This window comes from Aulonocara sp. 'chitande type north' Nkhata Bay, linkage group LG15 (assembly GCF_057382095.1).
Source record: "Aulonocara sp. 'chitande type north' Nkhata Bay isolate Kocher_YH1m ecotype deep benthic linkage group LG15, A_spYH_male_GT1.1, whole genome shotgun sequence".
NCBI lineage: Eukaryota > Metazoa > Chordata > Actinopteri > Cichliformes > Cichlidae > Aulonocara > Aulonocara sp. 'chitande type north' Nkhata Bay.
This window is the reverse complement of record NC_141358.1, coordinates 15,787,189-15,810,879: the sequence shown is the minus strand read 5'-3', so window position 1 is coordinate 15,810,879 and position 23,691 is coordinate 15,787,189. Positions and strand designations below refer to the sequence as shown.

General features: G+C 42.6%; 1 protein-coding gene across 1 annotated transcript in view; it reads left to right on the top strand.

Annotated features, from left to right (window-relative positions):
* Positions 1-1,414: 1,414 nt before the first annotated feature.
* The window catches only part of fut8b (fucosyltransferase 8b (alpha (1,6) fucosyltransferase)), a 91,255-nt gene continuing 68,978 nt past the window's right edge, over positions 1,415-23,691 (top strand). Inside the window, exon 1 of the mRNA XM_086264585.1 lies at positions 1,415-1,619. The gene's annotated coding sequence lies outside the window, so the exon portion shown is untranslated. The remainder of the gene's footprint in view (positions 1,620-23,691) is intronic.

The following is a 23,691-nucleotide window of genomic DNA, read 5'->3' as shown; positions in this document are numbered from 1 at the left end:
CAATCTTTTGTATTTAAGGTCAACACACACACACACACGTTGTGGCTAAAACTTCGTAAATGTTTTTTTAAAGCATTACCCAGACTGTAAAATACTTTAGAGGCAAGTCCTTGCCTGTGTATTGTGCAGTTCTTCGAGTTTTCATTTTGGTAGATGGATGTAAAATATTAATAACACAATTTGGAAAATCTGCGTCAGCGAACTACCGTAAAAACATGACTCACTCTAATGTGAATTCCTGTCATCCCTTTACCTGGTGGAAAAATGTGGGGTAGTTTCCTTCTTCTGTCTACACATACTCCCAACTGCATTTACTGTGTAAAGCAAGACAGAAATGTTGGATATTAAAGCTATTTGTCTTATCGCTCAGTTTAGACATACGGTTATTATGAGGGCAGAGAATATGCCAAGAGTAATGCAAGAGGCTGTAACAGATAAGTGATGGCGAGTGAGAGCTGATGACCTAATACTGTGCAGTGTTTCTATTCTGCACTGTACCAGTCACAAGGTCGAGTACCACGCTTACGGGGGAGTCGTGCCCTCCATTGGCCGGTGACACCGGGTCTGTCAGTCTGTGAGCTCCCATGCAATTCACCAATCCAACGCGGGTGTGCGCACTGCCGCTTTCAAGTCAACGATTCCCATCAGAGTCTGCATCACTGAGAACGACGCGCAATCAGGAAATTAGACCTACGCGCCTTCAAAATAAATGAAACAATATGGTTTGCAAATGAACTTCGCACTGGCACAGAGCAGTAAAGTGCTTCTGTATCACCGCCGGATATACTATAAAAAGAGGAAACACAATTCAAAATAAGGAAGAAACAAGACAAAATGAGGTTCTTCTGTACCCAGCAGGTTGATTCTGTTCATCTGGACGTAGCGTTTTCAATGGGAGAAACGTTTCGTCACTCATCCAGGTGACTTCTTCTGTCTTAGATCATTTACTTACCTGGATGGTTGAGCATGCGTCAAGACATCAAGACAAGGTTCTTCTGTTTCACAATAAAACGAAATAACTCGGATTAACTAACCTGAGAAAATCAGCAACCGTAGGGGTATTTGAGATGTCTTAGTCCTTTCCAAAACAGAAATAATAAATAACTTTTCTTTTGTTTTATTTGCCAGGCCAGACAATACACTGAACACAGGTTAAAACAACACAGTTGAACACACTGTGGTGTTTGGAAATGTGCAATGAATTTGCATCTGTTTACATGTTTGTTTTATGATGTATTTGTTGTATTTTTAAGTAAAAATACATAATAAGAATAAATAATATATTTAGTTCCAACCCTAAAGTATATATAACTCCAGCTCCACTTTAAGCTACTGCACCTGAAGCGCGCGCATTCTTTACTTTGAAATTATCTCACCGGATGTGGAGTCTCATCCCCCTCCCCATTCTCCGATCTCTGTTGACACCGGCCATTCAGCAGATCCCCACAGAGCAGCCTCGACTGCCGGATTCACAGACCCCAGCTCCCCTCAGTTCCTGTTTCCGCCGCAGCCGTCCTACTCAGTTTTGTGGAGCAACACGTCTCGGCTGTCTGCTGCTTCAGGACCCAGCCTCCGCAGCTCGGGTCGGGTGCCTCTGGAAGCCGGCGTATCAAGTCAAGGTAGGTAGCGGATCACGCTGCTCGCATGGCGGAAATGTTGAAGCAGCAGAGGCAGTGCTCAGCCCGTTACATCCCGGCCTGTTGACTGCGTCGCTGGTTAGATCAAACAGCGGTCACGGTAGGAAGCGATTTCAGGTCCCGTTACATCCGCGCTTTTTACTCTCCATCAGGGGGTCTCTCTTGTTGACACCTGGCTGCTTTACATACCCACAAACTGCCTTGCGACCCCCCCCCCCCGGTTTATTTTTTTGTTTTGTTTTTTTTTTACCGCTCGTTCGCGTTGAGAAGAGCAAGTGCTCGGAACAAATTGGTTTACAGTGTGACCGCGTCAGGACCCGGGTAGTTAGTGTGAAAGCGCCTTTTAAGACCCAATAATCACCTGAATGAACGTGCAGCGGGTTAATTTTTGACATCAACAGTGCTAGAAATGTGTAGCCTATATGCTAGCCGCTTTTCTATGTGTCGTTAAATAAGGATGCAATGCTTTTGACCTCCAGTCTCGCGCACACAACGTGTTAATAAAGACACATGACACCGGCGTGTGTGTTTGACAAGTGTCTGCCTCCCTTCCTTTGCTGTGTTGTATTTATGCGTGGCGGCCAGACAAAGCAACTGCCTGTGTGTAAGCCTCAGTGCACAACTGCTAGTATCTGGAATCGCTTTGTATCACCAGAGCCAGGCGTGCGTTTGTTTTCGATATCTGGAGGTATGGGTAGTGTTTGCTGAGGCCTCTGATATGGGGTTTTTGAGAAATAAAAACTGCTCAGTTAAGTTCATGCTGCATCGCGTCAGGTAGGTCAGAGGGGGTGAGCTCTGCTCCCCATCTCCACTCGCACGCGTGCACGTTCCGATAAAGCTGGCGATGCTGTGCACGGCATCGCCCACACGCACGGAGGAAGCATGTGTTTTGTGTGTGGTGTAGTTCCACTGATAAGAATCTGGACCGTCAGGGCTGGTAAGGCCTGAGGTTCAGCTCCCAGCAGGAGCACCCATTAGAAGATGTATTCCTTCATAGTGATGTGAGGACCACCAAATAGCTCGTGATAAATGTACAACTTAGGCAGCAAAAGCTCTTGGTATATGAATGGCTGTAATACTGCGATGATGTCAGAGCTCTAGCTAAAATCAAAGCATGTCAGAAAGAAGCATAGTGAAAGGCTCTTGTTTAATTGTGTTCCATAAGACAGATTATAAGTGCGGTATCTTATTTCTTTTTCATAAAAATCGATTTGTAAAGGATGGCTCTCTTTCTTTTTTTCTTTTTTTTTGCTTGACTTTATTATTTCATATCACTTAATGTCTGGAGCAGATATTACAAGACATATCTCATCTCCATGAAGCACACAAGTGATTTTTCTTTCTTCAATGGCATATGGCCCGACTATAATTTATTAGTCTGTAATGTTGTATAGTGCCACAATCATCCCCAGAGTGTTGATCCATTTGCTGCCCATATCCCTTGTGCTCCCATTTGAATTATATTTGCTGACAAGGGAGAAATGCAACACCTATGGACAACTAATTCATCATTAATGTTATCTAATAAAGTCAGCCTTGGTAACTGGAAGCAGATTGATTGAGTTAGTAGCCCTAATCCATTCATGAATAAGTAAACAGCTGTATATATTGCTGGGACAGCAGTCTATGCCACGGCAGGGGAGCTCGGTCTTGGATTCCAGTGGCAGCCACTGTGCTGCTTCAGATAGACGCGTGGTTATATTTGAGTTGCTTTAAACTGTCAGGGGGCAATTATTTTACATAAAAGCAACTGTGACTCACGCTTTGGCAACAATTTGCTTTGATCTGGGCTTTGCCATTTGAGGAATGAATGGGCATAGCCATGGGTGGACCCATTTATACCAGCCAAGTATTAATAATTTCATTAGAGTAGTTCATTCGCGGGTGTCTTATTTGGGTGAAGCGCTTAGATCAAGCAGTAGTGATAACGCTCACATGCAGTTACCCTGAAAATTTACTTGGCATGTTTGAACTTTTTTTTTTGTAAAATGCCACCCCTGATTGTGTTCCTTCTGTTTGTTGGGTTTATTAGAATAGACACATATTACATTTGCAGCTATGTAGCTGCTGGCACGCATGATACTGCATCTATAATGCAGGAGAATGTGCTTTCCAGAGAAGTACACTTCAGCTGATCCATTCCCCCCCCATTCCCCTTTTGTTTCCCTGCCTCTGTCTCTGCCCTTTGCGCTTCCACCTTCAGTGCCTCATGCCGCTGTCTGTCTTCATTTTTTTTGACTAATGACTTCATTAAACATATTACTGTTGCTCTGGCAAAGAGGTTGGATGCGGGGCGATGAGCAAAAATGGGCGGCGACTCATTTAATAGGTGTATTTAACGTGTGCACGTTTGTCACGTGGCGAGCACCGTTCCTCTGTTTGGCTTAGCGCAGCGAGTCCCTGCCAAGTGGTGTTTTTATTTAAAATAGGATTTGTTTTTCATTTCAATTCTTTCTGCAGCACCAGCCTGTCACCTGCACAGCAAGCGCCTCTGTTTGCATGAAAAGCCATTCTAATTTCAAGCATCACAGTGTTTTGGCTTAGTGTACAGTTTGTGTGTGTATAATGCTTGATGTTGGCTTCGGGGTGCTGTGTATACATCCCCTTTCTCCCCCTGTTGTCCCAGATATATCCTTTTTTTTTTCTTTTTCCCCTCTCTAAAAATGTCAGACGGATGAGAAGGCTGAATTGTGCTGTGGAGGAAACAAACAGCACATTTTGAAGACATGCTCCCAGTTTTGGGGCTTCATGCTATAAACACAAAGAACAACTGAAGTGAAGAGGCTATGCAAGACATGGCAGTGCTTGTAGAGAGATGCAGTAACAATGTTACCAAAAGAGGCTCATCCGCAAGCATTGATTTGTTGGTATTGTTAATCTCTGTGCTGGGTATTCGAATTCCAGACAATGTACTGTAAATAGAGCAGAGGCCATTGAAAAGACGCTTTTGCTTTTGTTGTCCCTGCTTTTGGGAAGAAAAAGGCGGAAATGATTATGTATGGAAACATGGACACATACCCATTTTTGAGCCGTATTATCAGGAGCTCGGTCTGTAAAGATAGAAGAGATAAAGGATAGCTGGTTCATGAATGCGGTTCAGTGAGCAATTGCTGTATGACTAGTGCTGGCATTTGGCTGGCATTTTTCATATTAGAGGGGTTGTTTGGGGTTTGTTTTATCTCTCTTTTGCCCTCTAGGATTTGAAAACGTCCTTATGGAGATGAGAAAATAATCACTAACATATTAAGATGTTAATGAGTTTGTTGGGACTGTGTTTTGTGGGTTTGGCTAGGATCTGTAGAAGAAACGAGCTGAGCAGCATTCAGGTATTGTACTTTTTGTGCACCTGCAGAATGCAGCATTTCTAAAGGGCAAAATCGGTAGGAAAAAGACCTTTCTGCATCACTCTTCTCCTGCTGTCATCCTGCTGGAGGGCCATTATTATCCGTATTGTAAGACAGAGTGACTGTCTAGTGATTGCATGAGCCAATCACAAGGCGAGTATAGGGCAGGTTTCCATGGTGAAAAGCGGGCTGGCCCGTGAGGTTGCTGAAGCTCAGCTTGAGTAGGCTAGCCTGATCCAGGCTGATAGCATTCTCCGCCAGCAGAAGAAGAAAAAGGGCCCTGGAAGGCCTGCCCTGCTGTCTGCCTGTCTAAATGTCTTGTTGTTTGTCTTCCCATCTTTACTCGCTTGAATATCTAAGGACAGGATAGAAGAAGAAGTTTGGAATAGGAATTCAGTCAGACAGGCGCAATAGGAGCTTGAGCCGATAGCCATGTGCCATCAGATTTGATTTGTGTAGGGAGTGGAGATGGATCACATGTCTTTGCTACATCTATCTCGGGTGGGGTTGGAGGATGTTAGAACATGCACTGGGGTTGAGGGATAGCTCTGAGTGTACCCTGTTCCTGTTACTTTTGTTGTGACCAGTCAGACATTCGGACCAGGGCTCCCCCTAGAAGAGTATGCTGCCCCCTCTCTGTTTGGCCCTGCAGGGAGGCTGCCCAGCCTGCAGTTCACCCGCATCACTGAGAATGTGTACTTGTGCGTGCACACTCCCTTGTGTAGGCTTGCTTTTGCTTTTTCTTGGGGAGTTATTGCTGCAGCAGTCTGAGGTGGGAAGTGGGTCTTACGACATTTCTTCTCGGCTCATTGGAGCCATCCATAAATAGGCATGTACCCATCCACTTGCAGCTTTTAAATTTCCTCCTTCCCCTGTTTCTTCTGCTTTTCAGTAGGAGGCACTTAAGTCCCCCTTGCTGCACACTCTCCCACATGCCTTTGCATTAATTTATGTCTTTCTATGTAATATATGTATGTATTCTAGTTTTGTATCTTTGTGTAAGCATCACACGAAGACAAGTAGAATGCAAGCGGTGCCTTTTCTGCTTGTGGAACTGAATTCATATGGGTATGAGACACAGTGGGAATTTTTAGCTCATCACAAGTTGCTCAGGGATTCACTGTGGGACACAGACAGCTGAAACCACCCATCTACCCACAAAACCCCTGATGCTCAGTGCCCATGGCCCATCAAACAGCCTTGTTAACCCCTCTGAGTCCACAGCTCAGGCCAGGATCAGCACAGGCATGGAAGGCTGGAGGGATTCAGAGATGCTAAAAATTCTTTGCCATCTGACAAGTTTACTGTGCTGTGTTGTTTTTATGGACCCTACACTGTCTAAGTTAAAACAAGATCTAAAATTAACAGACTCTAAGGAATGTTTTGAGCACAGGAGATTCCAGAAAGTACAAGTCGTCACTAGTGTCATCCAAGGCTGAACGGGACAGATATTTTGGAGTAAAGAAGAGGCAGATGGGTATGGATGGAAAATTAGGAGGGAAGAGAGTCTCAGTAACTGGGGCAGCTGTGTAGCTTGAAGCACAAATGCTCAGATTGCCCACCTCACCCCTGCTTTAAAAAAACAGAGTCAGAGAGCCAGATGCTGGACATTAGGATCACAGTGACAATAATTCGCATTCATTCGAACACAGAATGCACAGGCCCTCCACAACACACACACACACACACACACGCGCACACACACACACAGGGTAGAAAAGAACACGACTATGAGCTCATCTGACAGAATGGGTGCATTTCCCACACTTGGGTAAAAAGGTTGTGTGACAGGCGTGCACGGGGGTTGTGGATATTATTCTGTTTTCAGCATCAAACGAAAATTCCCAGCAGCACACAAGGACTGCTGAATGTCCTCCATTTAGCCAGTGGTATCCAATGGTACTAGCCAGTATTGGATGGCCTGCATGTGACCTCTATGCAGGTCCGGAGAGGGTTCAACCCCAGGCTCCTGTGAAAGTGGGACCTGGACTGTGATGAAAGGCGTGCATTATCGTTCTCCCAGGCAGGGGGCCTATTTGTGTCACTGTTGCCAGTTCTGCTTCCTGAAGGGTTTATTTGCCTTGATGGGGAGGGGAGAGTGTTTGGGGATTTTTGCAGTCGCACTATTGATCCTTAAGGGAGAAATTCATCTCTGTAACCTCCATTGAGAGGTCAGAATGCAGGGTCAGCCACACTGTGTGGCCATTGTAGCTTGAAGAGATGCCGTGTTTAGCACCGAGCCCCCCAATGTGTGTGCCAAGTTCACAAGAGGTGGTTAATGTGAATCTGTCCATCTCTATATTTGTCACAGAGTTCACTATGAGTGTGTGTGACATTTGCTGCGTGTGTTACTGATGGTTGTCTGTGTAGGGCGGCGGCTGAGAGGATTGAGTGGGATCGTAGAGGATTGGCCTGATTGGATTTCCGTTGTAGGAGGCTTGTCACCTGGCACAGCATGGCGCTCTGGAAGACAGCAGGGTAGCAATCAGACAGCAGTCACACTGTGAATATACAGCAAAATTTGCATTCAGGCATTGCGGACCCAAGCATTCACCGTAAAAAAGAAAATATTAGATTGCACTTTCTCTGTACCGTAAATGATGACTCACAGATTTATTTATTTATTTATTTATTTTAACCAGCTTCAAGAGACCTGCATACAATGCAGTTAAAAGATATTTGGTGTTTTCTGAGTAATATTGGTTAGTTTAGAGCTGATTGTAATTTTTAGGTAGTATTCAGTACACCAAGTATGCACTCGGTATGTTAAAGTTAAATTGAAAAGGCTAAAACGATGGGGCATTTCTATATTACGATCGTTAGTCTGTATTTTTCAAACTAGTGATGATATAGTCATCCCATACTGACGAACCGATACACCAAAAAAGATCCTAAAAGCTCAGATATGCCCACTCTGTTTCCCTCCTAAATATGAACTGTCTGTTTCCCTAAGCTGAATAAAACAGCTTGCTCCATTGAGCTTGTCGAGCCTTTTTACTGGGGGTTGTTGAAAAGCACTCTGGGAAATATAGGAAATCGCTAACTGAAGTAGAATTAGATGTGGAAAGCTGAAGGAAAGTGGGCACAACAAAATAGTAATTATAAAAATCACAGAATAACTCCTGGAATGCATTGTTCATCACATATTGATGGTTTTCAGTGCTGTGAGAGCATCTTATAAAATATATTTTTTTGTTGTTTTCTCAAAGCTCTCTTTTAGTGCTTTCCTTTAGTGGATTTAATTGAAGACACCAGCCAAAAGTCAGATGGCATTTTTCTTTTTTTAAACAAAGAAGGACTTGAATCTTAACTAGAGAACAGCAAAAGGTGCGTTCATCTGTAATCATTAACATACTTTAACCAATTAAGTCCTTAAACCTAATATATTAAGGTCTGTCTAACAGATTCAAATTGAAGTGGATATAAGCAGCCGTCTCCTAGTTCAGTTTCTATGTATAAAGCCCATCTTGGAAGCGTCTTTCTGCTTTTACGTTCAAACGAGCGGCATTGTTGTTTCCTTGGATTTAAACTTGTACAAAGTGCAAATTTTATTAAAATTTTAAACACAGCTAGATTGAATTTGTTGGAATTCAAACACTGTCTGCTCATCCTCCACAACTATGTATCTGGTAGATAACATCACATCAACAAACACAGCCCAGATCGGTGTGCTGTCCGTTTTTTTTCTCTTTAATTTTGTCTGTCTGCTACTCTCATAAATCTGATCTTTGGAAGGACTGCAAGATGTCAGCAAATTATCCTAAAGCACTGCAGTCCTGGTGTTCCTCAAAGACAGCAACTCAGTATTGATTGTGGTGGACAGAAGTTTTTTTTGGGTTAATTTTCCAGATAAAGAGAAATGTTTGCTCATTCCGCAAACTGGGGTCTCTCAGAAGAGATTACAGCGTGTTCCTCACGATGATTATACCTGTGCAGCGTGCTCGCCCAAAGACAAAAGAGAGCAACACTGCAAAATGGGGACAACAGCGCGTTTGACGCATACTGCAGTTGCGATGCATTTGCAGAATGGATTCAAGGTTTTATTAGTTAGCTTAATAGATGTAACTTGAAACATTTCCAGGAGCTTTTGCTTTTGGTATATAGTTGAAATGTGTCTCATGGGACCTCCTTGATGTCCAGTCTCATGCTGGTTAATGGTATTTCTGGGTATTAAGGAGTACTGTGTGCCAGAGAAGTCTCACTTCCAATCTTTCATTTATTGATTGAGTTATAAAATTAATTTGTAATGCTCATGTTGCAGGCTTTGCCTTAGAGCAGTGTCAGGATGAATTTCCAGTCCAAGTATAGTGCAGATGCCAGTTGTTTGTGGGTTGCAGTACAAAAAATGAGTGTGTGTGTTTATTCCCAAGACATCATTTACATCAAGTTGTCCATCCATCAAATAGGAGCAAATTGATTTTTTTTCTTTTTCTCAGTTCCACATCACTCTTAAAATATATAATTGGAGAAGTGAAAAAGATGTTCTTTTGCAAACGGTAACCGCAACTGTACAAATGAATCAAGCTGTACTTTTGGTACAAAGCAGTGTCTGAGGGGTTTACATGCGTCTTTTTTTTGCATGTACTGACATCTTTCCTGTAAGGTTACGTCTTCACAGTTGCTTCACAAAATAATGTTATAGGAACAAACATCTTCCTGTGTTATTTGTTGTTGAGCGTAGTGTAGAAGTCTGCTGCAGCAGAGCGCACTTTCTTTTCTGTTACTCGGGTACAACTTGAACTAGTGGCTGCTACAGTGCAAGGTTAAGTGTTCTCTGGTGTTTCTGTAACATCAACCAGACTTCTATATATTAGCAGTTTGCTTGGAGGAAGAAACCAGCCTGAGACTAAAGGTTTTGATGTGGAGAAGTGTGTTGGAAGCTCATTTTATTTCTGATAGCCGGAAAGAAAAGAGGAACAAAGCAAACATTTTCATTTTCTCTCTCATCATGTATCTTTGTCCCAGCTTTGGTTCCTACTTGCTTTAATTTCTGATTTATTTATTTTTTTAGTTCTTGTTGGAGAGGAGGATGTTATTTCTCAAAAAAAGAAAGAAAGAAAGAAAAAACTCCCAACAAAAAAACACTGCAGCTGTAACATCTTGCTCTGTTTGTTTACCCGGGAAAGACTGTGAATCCTGCGGGACCTATTCTCCAGATCCAGCACCTGTGCTTTAGCTCTGAGTCAGGTTCATAGGCCACCTTTGCTTTCCCACATCAGCACTTTTCTTTTAAATTTTGTATCTTGCTGTCTCTGCAAGATCGTTGATGCCACTGAGTTCTCCTCTGTGTTTGTGAGAGTGGCAGCACTGGCATTCACCTATGGCAAAGCCCCTTAGTAAACCAGCATGAGACCATTTGCATCTGACATTCTTGTCATGTTGCCCTAGAGGTGTTGCATCATATAGCCTCACCTCCTACTCTTCCCATCTTTATGTGCTGTCGCTGTACCATCCCCACCACAACCCCACTGCTCCTCAGTGCCAGAGCTATCAGTGCAGTGGACTTTAAAGGGCCTGCTTGGCAGACCCATTTCTCAGTTTTAGCTGTGGTCTGGGAGAGTAATAACAACGTGCCAGTCAGATATAAGAGCCCCTAATGGGGACTCAGTGAGATGACACAGCAGTCCAAGGCCTATTATGCAGTTGGATCTGTATAGGACAGATGGGGAGAGAAGACAAAAGAGAGCAAGTGACCGACTGGATCAAAAAAGGCAAAACTTGAAACATTCCTCATAGAAACGGCAGGAAAGTGGAGCACAAGACCAAATAGACAGGATGGAGGTATTCTGAAGCAGTGGGGATGCATTCTGTTTGTCTACGTCGGTGGCCCAGAGCTAGTTTTGACGAGGATCGAGGAGACACTCGTGTGATGCCAACCACATGACCAGATTTTCAAATATGCATCTGTGAAAAAGCTGAGTGACGAGCTGCTCCAGAAACAGAAAACAGCCTCTCCCAGCCTGATTTTCTTTCTGTCTTTTTTTTAAACTTTACTTTGATCTTGTTACAACAGCAAAGAATTGAAGTTGGCACATCAACTCAGTGAGGAGCTTTTCAACACCTAGCAAGGGCTTTGCCTCCTCACTTTGATTTGTGGAGTAAATGAAGGATTTTCATAGATGAATCAAGTGTTATGGTTGTCCTCCAACTTTTGATGTTTAAATAAAACTGAAAACAGTTGCAGCCACCCGAACGGCGGATGAATGAAGAGAGCCGCAACCCCGGACGCCCTTTTATTTTTCGCCACTCCACTTGCACTGCACAGAGCGTGTACTCGAGAGTCATAGTGTTACCCTATAGTTGTGTCCTTGATTCGAGAGGTGATTTACATATCCCCTCTTGAACTACTTGTCCTAGTGAACGAGCAGGTCTTTACAGCGTGAACAGGGACAAGCCCGACGAAGGTCAAGCTGTAAAGGTCAAAGTTCATCTGTAAGCTACCCCATCAATCGAAAGCTGACCCATCCACTCGACTGAAATAACAAAAGACCTCATGCACTCTGTCTCTTGTTCCTTCATGGCAGCATCATCCGCCTTACTCACTTTTTGCTCTCCTCTGGCAATTGGCGCCCTAATTGAGGCACTCTTGAGCCATGTTTATCACCGTGGCAACGTTGCCCTGCAGATAATCATTGTCTTGTGGATTAGCATAACAACAGAGAAGAGGCTTTTGCTTTAATTCCTCTAACACTGGACCAAGCTCCTTTGTGTCGGCTCACCTGCCAGGCTTGTCTTAACTGGGATTAGAATCATAGGCCCTCACATTGCGCTCATAGTTATTTGAACTCTCTCAGCGCCTTTGGATGTTTCTTACAGAAATGATTTTTACCTAATCATTTTTGACCATTTCAAAGTTGGGAGGAAAAATGTGAATCTCCATCATCTATTCAAATACTCGGGTCCATTAACTAGGCTTCATCCTGCCCTGCTCTCCTAGGATGTGAGTTATTAAGATTATCTATTTATAGCAAGAGAAAGGAAAACACAACCGCTAGCTTTGTCCAAGCAGCTTGTAGAGTATTGTTTGTCCAAAATGGATTTAATGCTGTTCTTGGGTCTTAGGTTTTGAAGATAAATCGATATGTTTTCAGATAAGATAAAGGATGAAACAATGCAGTTTATAGCTACAGTACGTGCAAAAATATTGAGCCTCCTGTCATTTTTTTAATATTTTACTATGGAATTGGTGCCTAAACATTCTTGGGCAAGCTTTTTTCTTCCAGGCTTCGCATGACTCTTCCCCTACATATTGATAACAACTTCCATCCATCCATCTTCATCCGCTTTATCCGAGGCCGGGTCGCGGGGGCAGCAGCCTAAGCAAAGAGGCCCAGACCTCCCTCTCCCCAGCCACCTCCTCCAGCTTATCCGGGGGAATACCAAGGCGTTCCCAGGCCAGCCGAGAGATATAATCTCTCCAGCGTGTCCTGGGTCTGCCCCGGGGCCTCCTCCTCCTCCCCCTTGATAACAACTGGAACAAAAAAATTTAAATTTACATTCATCCCTCAATTGACGCAGATTTTCATTCCAGTTGTAGAATAGTTTCTTTAAATCTACCCTGCACCCTCCTTTCTCAGGAGGTTCAGCGGTGAATCAACGCAAGGCCCAGATGCATCTCTGTGGTGCTGTGTCAGGTGTAGTTCTTAAAGAAATGACTTTCAAATACTGTTTACGTGATGTAGGCATGCTACTTCTTCTTTTTGTCCTGCTACCTCAAATTTTGTAAAGGGTACACTGCACACCATTTCAAGTTTTCAGCTAACAGCTCTTTGCGACAGACTGCTAGTAACAAAGTGTCTAAAGAAATCATCAATTCTCTTGCTAAGTTAATCTTTATCCCCTGAGTTGGGCGCCTTGCTGCTGTGCTTTAGTGTTTATTAAGTTAGTGTTAAGTGGCTGAACAAAAGGGGGGGCAACATTCTTTTGAACATGGTCACGTATATGGACTGAATTGAAAATGAGTGAAAAAACGGCCCATGTCATCCTCCTCATTAGAAGTATTAAGAAATGAGGGCCAGTGCAAGATTTTTGCACAGTACTGTATACAATTTGATATCACATTAAATAAAGTTTCCTAATCTCTTTTCTGATGTGTCAATGCTTGTAACTTTCAGGCAGCCCTGCCCCTACACTTGCTCTGCACCTCCAACTCACTCACAAATAACTCATTGCTCAAGTTGATGCTCTGTCTTCCTTTGACCCATTTTTCAAAAAAAAAAAACAAAACTCTTATCTACCGATTGTTTCCTTAACCAATTATTCTTAAAATGCACCTCCTTCTGCTCGCTCCAGAAATAAATTGTGTGTGAAAGCACGTGGTTCAATATGCTTCAAACGAACTAGTTAATATTTGCCCTGCCAACAATTTAAAAGTGTTTAGACCTTTCAGAGGTGCGAAAAAAGTTGGTACAGAGACTAAATTTAAAACTCTTTGTACTTTTAAAATCTTTGGATACCTCACCAGAGTGTTTTTTTTTTTTTGTTTTTTTTTTTAAATGAAAAAAATGCCTGTCTACATGAAGGGAGCGTGCTATTCAAATGCTCAGTTTGTTTCAGAATGTTACAAAAATTGTTGGAGGCGATGGCTGTTTCAATTCCTGCTCGAGCACGCTGACAGTTTTAATCTTTGTTGGAAGTCGTAACCTAGCAGACACCAAAGTCTAACCTGCAAATGTGAAAAAATATTCAAACTAATTCAAATTACACCCATGTAACATTAAAATAACATTCAAAATGGCATGCAGAAATGCCTGGCTGGATTTGTGAGAAGTGAGTCACAGCTGGGAGAAAGTGGGCGGCTGGTGGCAAGTGTAGGGAGAGGAGGCAGGCATGTAACAGGAGCACGCTATGATGTCCTTTCCTAATCTGCCGGTGCACTGCAGAAGGGGCTCCCATGGGAGATTGGGTGTAACCACTTGTCTGTGCCTGCTGGCAGAGGGGAGCTGGGAGAGAGGCAGAGGAGTGAAGGGGAGAGGAAAGACATATGGGGGAGCGGGGGCAGCCGCTGACCTCGTAAGCGCACGAGATTAGGAAGAATAATAAAAAGAGGTCTTTGCAGTGCTTCACTAATACGCGTGGTAATTTAAAGACACTCCGAAAAGAAATGTCAGCGATGTGTGGGTGGACACATTTAATGTGTGCGTATGAGTGAGAGCGAGAGAGATGGAGAGAATGATGTACACGCAACAATCCCCATGGAGGATTCCTGTGGTAAACCATTCTCAGCGTCTCAAGCAAACAAATGGTGAGCCGTGCAAAAATAATTTCAGGCCCTCTCAAAAAGATGACCACACCATGAAAAGGAAGCTCCTTTTTACGATTAGCAGGACTCTATATGCTTTTGCCACACACACACACACCCTTCTTTGTCCTTTTTATTTTGTGGGATGCTGGTTTCACACGTTTCCTGCGGCTGAAACGATCTAAGTGTGTTATCCCTTTGCCAAGCTTTCCCCCATTCTGATTAGCTGGTTCTTAAACCCAGGAGCCAACAGTGTTTAATTCAGTTTAACTTTCACTTGGCAAGACCATGGCAACATAACATAGCCAGTAGCTCTGCATAACATTTCTCATATTAAATCTGACGAAGTTTTGCGACCATTCTTTGACCCATTTTTTTTCCTAAATAATCTAAATAATGATTAACACTCCTGGCTCGTTGTGTTCACCTGCAACATAGAGCTGAGCAGTGGGGGAGGGCGAGTGGTATGAGGTAGGCTGCTGGAGGAGGTGACATCTGTGACCCAGAACAACAGTGGTGGATGCTGGACACATGCTCCTTCCTCAAAGGCTACTGGCACCCTTTCTGCCTCATTGGGCTCATGCCCACAAACACACACACCACATTTTTAAATACATCAGAATGAAGCCACTGTACATTCAGTTACTGTGAAGTGAAATTGATTCAACTTACCTTTAGGATATAAAGACTGTTTAAAATATTTCCCCCATACACAATCATTTTGCCCATTACACTGTATAGATTTTCTTCTTCATTTGAGACTGTTAACCTACAGTCAACGAGCTGCCGGCAGTAACTTTGCAGAGCTGATACTAGCTCAGTTTTTCCTAAACTCAAATGGAAAACCCATCTGAGGAATGACTGCTGCTCCACTTTCTTCATTATTATAACAGCAGAGACACACACACACACACACACACACACACACACACACACACACACACACACACACAAAATGTACTACTGCACATGTGCATTCCAAATTTAGAACTTTCTCTTGCTTCAAAAAGTGAAAATCAGATGATTGATCGTGCTTGCGGAGTTATTAACCCATTATATTTACAAAGCCATTAGCTGCCTGATAATTGAACTGTTAATTAAAGAAAAGGCCTTAGTTCCCCCCTACTGAGTCTCGCTGAGATGAAGACTATTGCATACAGTAAAGTCCACATAAGCCACACATACACACACACACACACACACACACACACTTGTCATTACTAATGCTGAAATCTCAGAATAAGTCAAAAGTGTTATTCTTTAATTTTCTTTTTTAAACACAGCTCTACACCTCCGTGTTGCCCTTTCCGTCTTCCAAACTCTCTAGAGGGAGTGTGTTTCTCCTCCTGGTTTCTTTTTGCATTCTGATAAAGCAAACGCTCCCTCTGATGTGCTTTATCTCCTCTCATCTCCTGCAGTAAAAGACTGTCTCTGTTTGTTTTATACTTCCTGCCAGCTCTTTCTTTTTACTTTTTTTTTTTTTTTTTTTTTATAGCCTTCTCATCTCAGGCGACACCCAGTGCTTCATCCCAGCGCACAATGGATCAAAATTGTCAGAATAACTAAATGGTGTGCTGACCTACCTCCCGACCCTTGCTGTTTATCAAATTCTATCATATACTGTAGCTGGATACCCTCTACCCCCACCCCCCTCCATCCGCAGCCTCCCATTCTGTGAAAGGTATAGATTTGTTGCTCCACATCTCTGGCAGTGCAGTGCTCTGTTTGCTTACTGCCGTTGACATAGTGTGTGTCCAGTGCAGTCTACGCTTGGCTGCATCAGGGTAATGCTGCTGGCTAGCACAGATCCAGCAAACAAACAACATATATTATATTGGAGGCAGAGAAAGAGGACGTATATAGCCAAGGGGGCCACAGTGTGGATGTTTTGTATGCATACTAGTGTGTTTTTTGTTTTTTTTTTCGTCCATGATTGTGTTAGTTTGTGCATTGACCTACTATGGTGGCTACACTGCAAGAAGCACTAGACCCAGACTGTGTCAGACCTGCTCTAACCAGGCTTAAGGCAGTGGTGTAATGGCATCAGTCAAACTTGCCAGAAGGAGAAGCAGGGGACCAGTGCAGAGCGGGCAAATTTGTGTACACTCACAGCATGCAGCTTTGCATTGCTTGTTCATGTGCGGTCTAAAGCATTGGTCAACATAACTCTGGGAAACTGGAAAAAGAGAGGTTTAAATCGTCAACTGATTAAGCTGAATAAGAATTAAAATAACAGTTTTGTAAGCTTTCAGTTTAAATCTTTGAGTTTTGGAATGTAAGTCTGTCCAAATAAAAAAAGAACAAATAAACTAAAGGCTCTAAACTGGAGCTATGAGATATTTCATTGTTTAGGAACATCTTTTTCCAGCTCTACTACACTAATGGAAACAGGTCAAGTCAGGCACACAGTTAAAACACAGTTGGGTAAAAGAACAGCGGAATGAATCACTATATGAGGGGATGCTGAAAAGGTGAGGATACCCTTTTATCAAGCTAATGCCGTAAATGATACGCTTTGAAAAAGCTGACTACTGGATGCTGGAAAGACGATGAAAACGCTGGAGCTGTAAGCCTCTCTGCAAACGGGACCTATTATGTTCATAACTTTATTCCTGGGCCCTGTAAGAGTAGCTTTGCGGTTTAAAAGTAATCCTTATTTACCTCATGCAGGGTCTTTGTGCAGCCCCTCAGTTAATCCACTTCCTGGACAAAGCTGTTTCAGCTTCCTTCCTGCTCCCATTAAGGCTGATTGGCTTTCCTTTGCAACCAGAAGATTTAAGTAATGGGTAGGTGGTGCTCCTGTACGTTCAGTCTCTGCTCATGCACATCGTATAAAGCCAAGAGTTGTAAACAAATAAAGAAAGAAAAAGCATAACAGCTCCTCTTTTTATAGAGCTGCATCTTAACCTTAGAGACAACCAGTTAAATGAAGGTGTAATTAATGTTTCTAAGTCAGTCAAATAAAGGATAAATGCAAATAGTTAATAAATAACTGCTAATGTGAAATTTGAGTAAATCTGAGATGCCCCATCAGGATTACACAGTCAGCAGTCGTTTAGTGAAGACTTGTTTGCAAAGGACTTGCTCCAGGCAGTCTTCCTGCCCGTCCACACTGAACTCCAGTGCCACCACGGAGCTTTGTTTTCTTTCTCTAGCCTTAAAATGTCTCTTTGTGTCTTTGAGAAAGCACTGAAATTAATTTTACAGTAGGTTTACCACTGGCTTTAGAGGCAGTTGGCTCTGCCTGAGAGGGGCCACTGCCCTAGAATAAAGGTGGTGAAGGATTGTAGCTGGTTTTCTGTTCACTTCCCTTTTTCCGTAAAGCATTGATTTCATTTAATTCCGTGGCCATGAGTTTAAAAACTTTTTGCTTTTTTTTGGTTTGTTTGTTTCTCGCTGTGGATTTTTCTGTCTCCTGCTACATTAATATTTTCATTTCATGTCTTTCATCATATTTGTCAGCCTCTTCATAATTTTCTGTGGCATGTGAATGCAAAAGGCTCAGGTCATGTGATTAATATCAAAGGACCAGCAGTTCTGTTAAGGGATGCCCCTGTCAATATGCTCTGACACACTTACAATATCTCATTTTCTCTCCATCTGTCCCCCTGCGCTTCCTTTATTTCTCACGGCCCGTTATATAAACACGGGTTGCTGACAGATATGTAGAGTCACACAAACTCATCATGGCCTCCTGATAACTGTAACGTTGCTTGTACTCGATCCGTCTCTTTCTCTCTTTCCGCACACATGAAGGCAGACACTGGCATGAGCTCTGGATATGAGGTGACAGTCTGCGCTCCCTGTCAGATCCTGAGCTCCCACCAACTTTCCAGATGGCCATTGGAGTCGGCTCCACGCCTTCTGCTCACATGACACTCCCCGTGTCCTTCCAGCCCCTGCTCCCTTTAGCAAAGTACAAAATTGCAAATGAAGAGAAAAATGTTTTGCACACAATCTTGTAGCAATTACAGTTTAGGGATTTCTGGCACTTACTTCCAAAGTGAATTGCAAAGTGAAATATACTGAAAAGGTCAAAGCTACAAAACACTTTGTTTCTGTTGAAAAGCTTAATTCTGAGAAAGCCACGAGCCAGAAAACCTTTAAAGTTTATATATGTAAACGAATGACTGTGGATAGGGATAATGTCATTTTGATTTGATAACTTTGATTACTGTGGCCACTATTTACTTAGGGCCATTTCCTTTGTGTGTTTAATTTTAATCCAACTGAAAACCAAATAGATAAATAAATGGGGTGGGTGTGGGTGGGGCTTGCGCCATCTGCTAGAGTTAGACCCACACTAGAGGGTGTTTTTGACCCCATCTCACAAAAGCCACTGGCAGTCCCTGTTGGCTGCAGCCTCCACCAAAGTAAAAAAAAATTGCTGCTGCTGCTTACCATTAAAGATATTTCCACATGAGGAAGGATACATAAACTTTGTTATGACTCTCCATTATTTTGCTTAAGCAGTTTGGGTGAAAACACTGCTGTAAAGTAGAGAGATGTGCTGGATTCAAAACACAAGACAATACAAGAGCATCATTATGTCATTACACAACCTTGTGGTGGGGCAAGCCCAGAAACGCGTAACTTAGCCGGAGGTTTCCTGGTCAGATGGCTAAACCACTTCAACTTCAACTTGATGTTTCGTTATCCTGATTGAGCTTTTCTTCCTTTCTCGTAGGGAGAGCTTTTGGAAGAAGCTCATTTCTGCTGGTCTACAATCTAATGTGGTCATAGGTGAGGGTTGGAACGTAGATCGACCAGTAAATTAATGGCTTTGCTTTAGCTCTTAGCTATCTCATCATCACAGCAGACAGGTGTAGCATCCCTATCACCACTGATGCCTCACCAGTCATTTTGTCAGTCTCTTTTCTATTTATTTTTTATAGTTATAATTACTTAGTCTCATCTTGAATTACTTGAAACAGGTGTGGTGTCTTTTTGGCCTTTTTAGCACATGAAGTCTGGGAAAAGTCTCTGGAGAATCAAGCTGGGACGTTGTCTAAAGTTGGACATCACACTAGGGACCTGGCAGGATAAGGACCATCATGCAATTCAGCATCTGGCAGTTAGACTGGTCAAATCGAAAACTTTAGAGTTTTAAAAATTGCTTGTTTCCTGGTGTTCTGTAAACAAAAGCGTAGTAAACAACCAGCATTTCAAGCTAACTCTTCCTTTTTTCAGTCAAATTCTAGATTTGCATTTTCGCAATAAGGAAGTAAAAAAAACAAAAAACAAACAGAGATAGAGAATCATGTAAATTTGTACAGCAAAAATGGGAAGAATGACTAGCAGGTTCCTGGTGCAGAAGCTTTAGTCATGGGAAAGACCCACCAGGCACTCACTATATTTATCTTGTAGGCGAAAATGAAACAGCTTTTATAAATGGTCCAAAGATTGAATTTGCTGGATATGTCAGCAACACAAAAACAGGAAAAACTGACTTGAATTTTTTTATTTCTTTCTTCTTTTTTTTTTAAACACAGATCATTAAATTATTCAGTGAAAGTCTGCAGAGGATGTGCGCACTTGTTTTGCAATGCCCTGTTTCACATTCATACAGCAGCTCAGATTCACTGGGGGAGTCCTGCAGGAGAACCACATGTTTGTATCTTACAGTATGCCACAGCTATGCCCGAGCAGGTTGGATAGTGTGTACTTTACCAGTGGGTACATGTGGGAGTGGGGCGGAGGGTCATTTAGCATCATTGGGGGAACTTCTGGTCATACTGCCATGTGTTTGACTTGTTCCTGGTCTCCATTTATCAACCTTGATTCAAGCCACGTGTTAATCCTTTAATTTGGTTCCCATCATCACACCTTTCTCTCATTATTGCTACAAGCCTCAGCTATTCAAAAGATGTATTCCCATTTGCTCTCCATGCTCAGCAGCACCCCTTTTCATTAACGTGCTTCATTCACTCAACACTGTTCTGTTAATACATTCCTCCTTTCACCCCCCAAGTGAATTCTTTTGTGCTGTGTATTATAAACTCCCAATTTTTTTAAAAAAATCCCCATCATGATCATCTCTCCTGCCGCCCATTCCCCCTGTTCTTTTTCATCCCCTTTTAGTCTTCCTCGCCATGTGCTCTGTGTACCCATCCTCCCACAACCGTCTCCCCCTCTCCTTGCATTTCGCTCTCCCTCCCTGTCTCCGTCCTTACTGCAGGGTTGAATCATCCCCGTTTCTGCTTGCCTTGTCACATTTGGCCCCCGTGCGTGGCTGTCCAGGCCTCATCACACGGCGATGGCTCTAGCTGGGCTGACATCTCGCCGCAGAGCTACAGGCTTCTGATGTCCGTGGCGCTGGCGCTGACCTGTCCCTCACTGCAAAGCACTGACATCATCAAAATTGAGACACGTTTCTGCCCCGGGGGTTGTTAATTGCCAAGTATGGTATGAGCATCCATGTCATTTTCAGATTAAAAGACGAAAGAGACATGAGAATTTTTATGTCTTCGTCCTTTTTTTTTTTTTCCTCCCCCTTTCTTTTTCTTTTATCAAAGACCTGCACTAACTGGCTGCAGATTTTTAGGCCTTTTCATGTAGTTCGTATCCCGCCGTCTCCTCACTTGGTATTCTTTGGTTGTTGTCGGTTAGAGGGACCACATCAGCACTATTCTCTTCAGAGCTGTCCCTCACAAGAGAGCTAACTCTTCCACGCACACTCGGCTTCAAACGACACACCTCAGATCACACGCGCGCATATGCTCACATGCACTTTGAGCAGCAGAACTTCCGCCCTTGATGTGAAAGTGCATACAAATGGCAGCAGCGGCAGACTCCTCAGTGGAAAATTGAGTCACGGTCCTTCTGCTCGCATACACTGACAGGCAAGCCAAGCAAAAAATGGAATCAAAATGTCACTATATTGGGGAGTGTGTGGGCATGAGCAATGTTTCTGCGTGATTCTGTAATAAGCACATGCAAATCAAATCAAGCCAACCCCAGGCTCATTAAATAAAACATGGGGGTAGGGACAAGTTCCTCCTCGTACTGTAACCTTGCACATTCATAATAAGTGCTCCTCCCTAATGTGAAGTGGATAGATGTTATGCAGGTTGACATCATGTGGCTGTGTGCTTCTTAACTATGTCCTGCTGTTCTGCAGGGTCCTGTAGTATGAGGTCATTGTTCAGATTTGGCTTCTGCAAGACGCGTTTTGATCTGGTACATACTTTCCTTTTGTAGACTGTGCCACCAAATTTATCTGCATCCTAAAATCTGTTGCAGTGAGATAATACTGCAACAGATAATTTCTTTTTAGTTAAAAAAACAGAAATACGTAATAAAGCATGGAGCAAAATAAACCATAAAATGCACCAAAAAAATGTAATTTGACTTATTTAAGGGCTCTTAAATATTAGGCCATTATTTTAGATATTTCATAAATTTAAGGATAAAAACTTGGTTGAGATTGCTCCTCTACTACTGGCTGGGAGTTATTTGTCAGCAAAAGCATTCAAATTGTTATTGTTTCAGTAATTACGGAGGATGCAGCAATCTAACCTTTTTATTCCTTGCACGGTATTAAATTGCTGATGTTATCTTGCAAATGCAGAAAACAAGGGATACCAGCAGAAACTGCTAGCACTGAAAATCACTTGATGGGCCGTTACTGAATAAAACACTAGATTTTACAGTTCAAAAGATGGCCTTTGGCACTTTCTTGTAACCACACAAAAGTTGCATTTAGGATTACTGACTAAAACCTAGTATGTGTAGCAAATGTGTTAAATTCATTTCCATCCCCTTAAAAATATTTCTCAAATTAAAATTCAGTGGCACTAATCAACACCTGAGTGGCATGAAGTTTGACTGAGCAGTGTGAATCTTAGTAACTGTTGCCAGAGCTAATGAAGGCTAGTATTCTCCTTGTGTTCAAGCAAACTCCATTTCTCTTTTGTTTATGTGTTTTTGTTATTTAAATACCACGTTGTGTTTTGGCTGTACCACTTGGTCATGTGAAAAAGAACGTTTACACAGGACTCTGCAGTTTTCTGAAAAAGTACACCTTTTTGACTTCCATTGGAATTAATGGATTAATTGGAAGTAGCACCCAGGTGCTGCTAATGAAATGAAGCATTCGGGTGTGTGTTAACACAAGAGCTGATGTCCCAGAAAATGAAATCCAAGGTCAGGCCGTGCAGTGCAGATAGTTTTAAAAAAAAGAAAGAAAAGAAAACCCTCAACAGCTATATCTCAGGCTTCGGTTAGCATGTTAAAGTTCATGACGGTTCAGGAAGCTGAACAAGAATGACTTGTTTAGAGGGGTTGCCAAGAGAAATTCGTTTTTTTTTCTTCTAAACATAACAAGGCAACACAGCTTAGGTTTATAAAGTTAAATCTGAACCAACCACAAGTTTAGGAGCAGTATCTTTTGGACAGGTGAATCTGAGATATTTGGAGATATTTGACCATAAGGAACAGCTTAAGAAAAAAAAAAAAAAAAACACACACACACTTTCTACCAACTGTCATGCACAGTGGTTGGAGGGGTGATGATTTGGTCTTTTGTAGCCACAGGATCTGGGCACCACAGTCAACCGTCAACTCCTCTGTACACCAAAGTATTCTAGATACAAATGTCTGTCAAAGGCCAGCAGTCTGACAGCTAAAGCTAGGCTAAAAATAGATCATGCAACATGACAATGATCCCAAGCACAGCAGCACATCTGCAACCGAATGGCTAAAAAAGAAAAGACTTGCAATGGAAGTGTCGCAATGGCCAAGTCCGAATCTAGACCTCAACCTGTGGTGGGACCTTAAAGAAACCTGTGAATAAACAAATGCCCACAAACCTCAATGAACTGAAGCAGTCTCTCATGCAGCATTTTCAGTTTTTATTCATTTTAGAATTAGAATTCTTCGGTATTTAAAGGTATTGATGTACAACTAAATGCTGATTTTATGTTTTTTTTCCTTTGCAGGCATAAAGCAAAAATCTTGTAAAGCCCACTTATTTTGTGGACCATTTTAAAGTATTACTGCAATATCTGTAATATAGTTCATTTATCAAAATCTGACAGCCTCCTGCAGTATTAGACGTCACTTCTGTCTCTTGATTTGATTTAAGCGCTGCCAGGATAGCTGTAACAAACACTTCTGGGAGATGGGCAGAGAAGCTGCTGGGTGTCAGGATTTGATACCCCCACTGATCTTGGCGATCTCTAGCCAGCGCAGCACGTCATAGGAATGAGAAAAATAAAAGGAAAGGAGAGCCCATTTAGATCTGGCCATGCTGATCCATCCAGAGTGATGGGTGAGGACTGCGGCTGTGACAGACAGTGTTCATTAATGTTCCAGCTTTTGCTGTAGAGTCCAATCAGAGGTCTCCACACACAAGCACTCTCAAAGACTAAACCTCTCTCACATACACATGACCATCCAAGCAATGAGACAGGCGGGGTAAGCGTAGGCACTGATGGCTTCACTGCCTCAATTGATGGGTGCTTAGAGG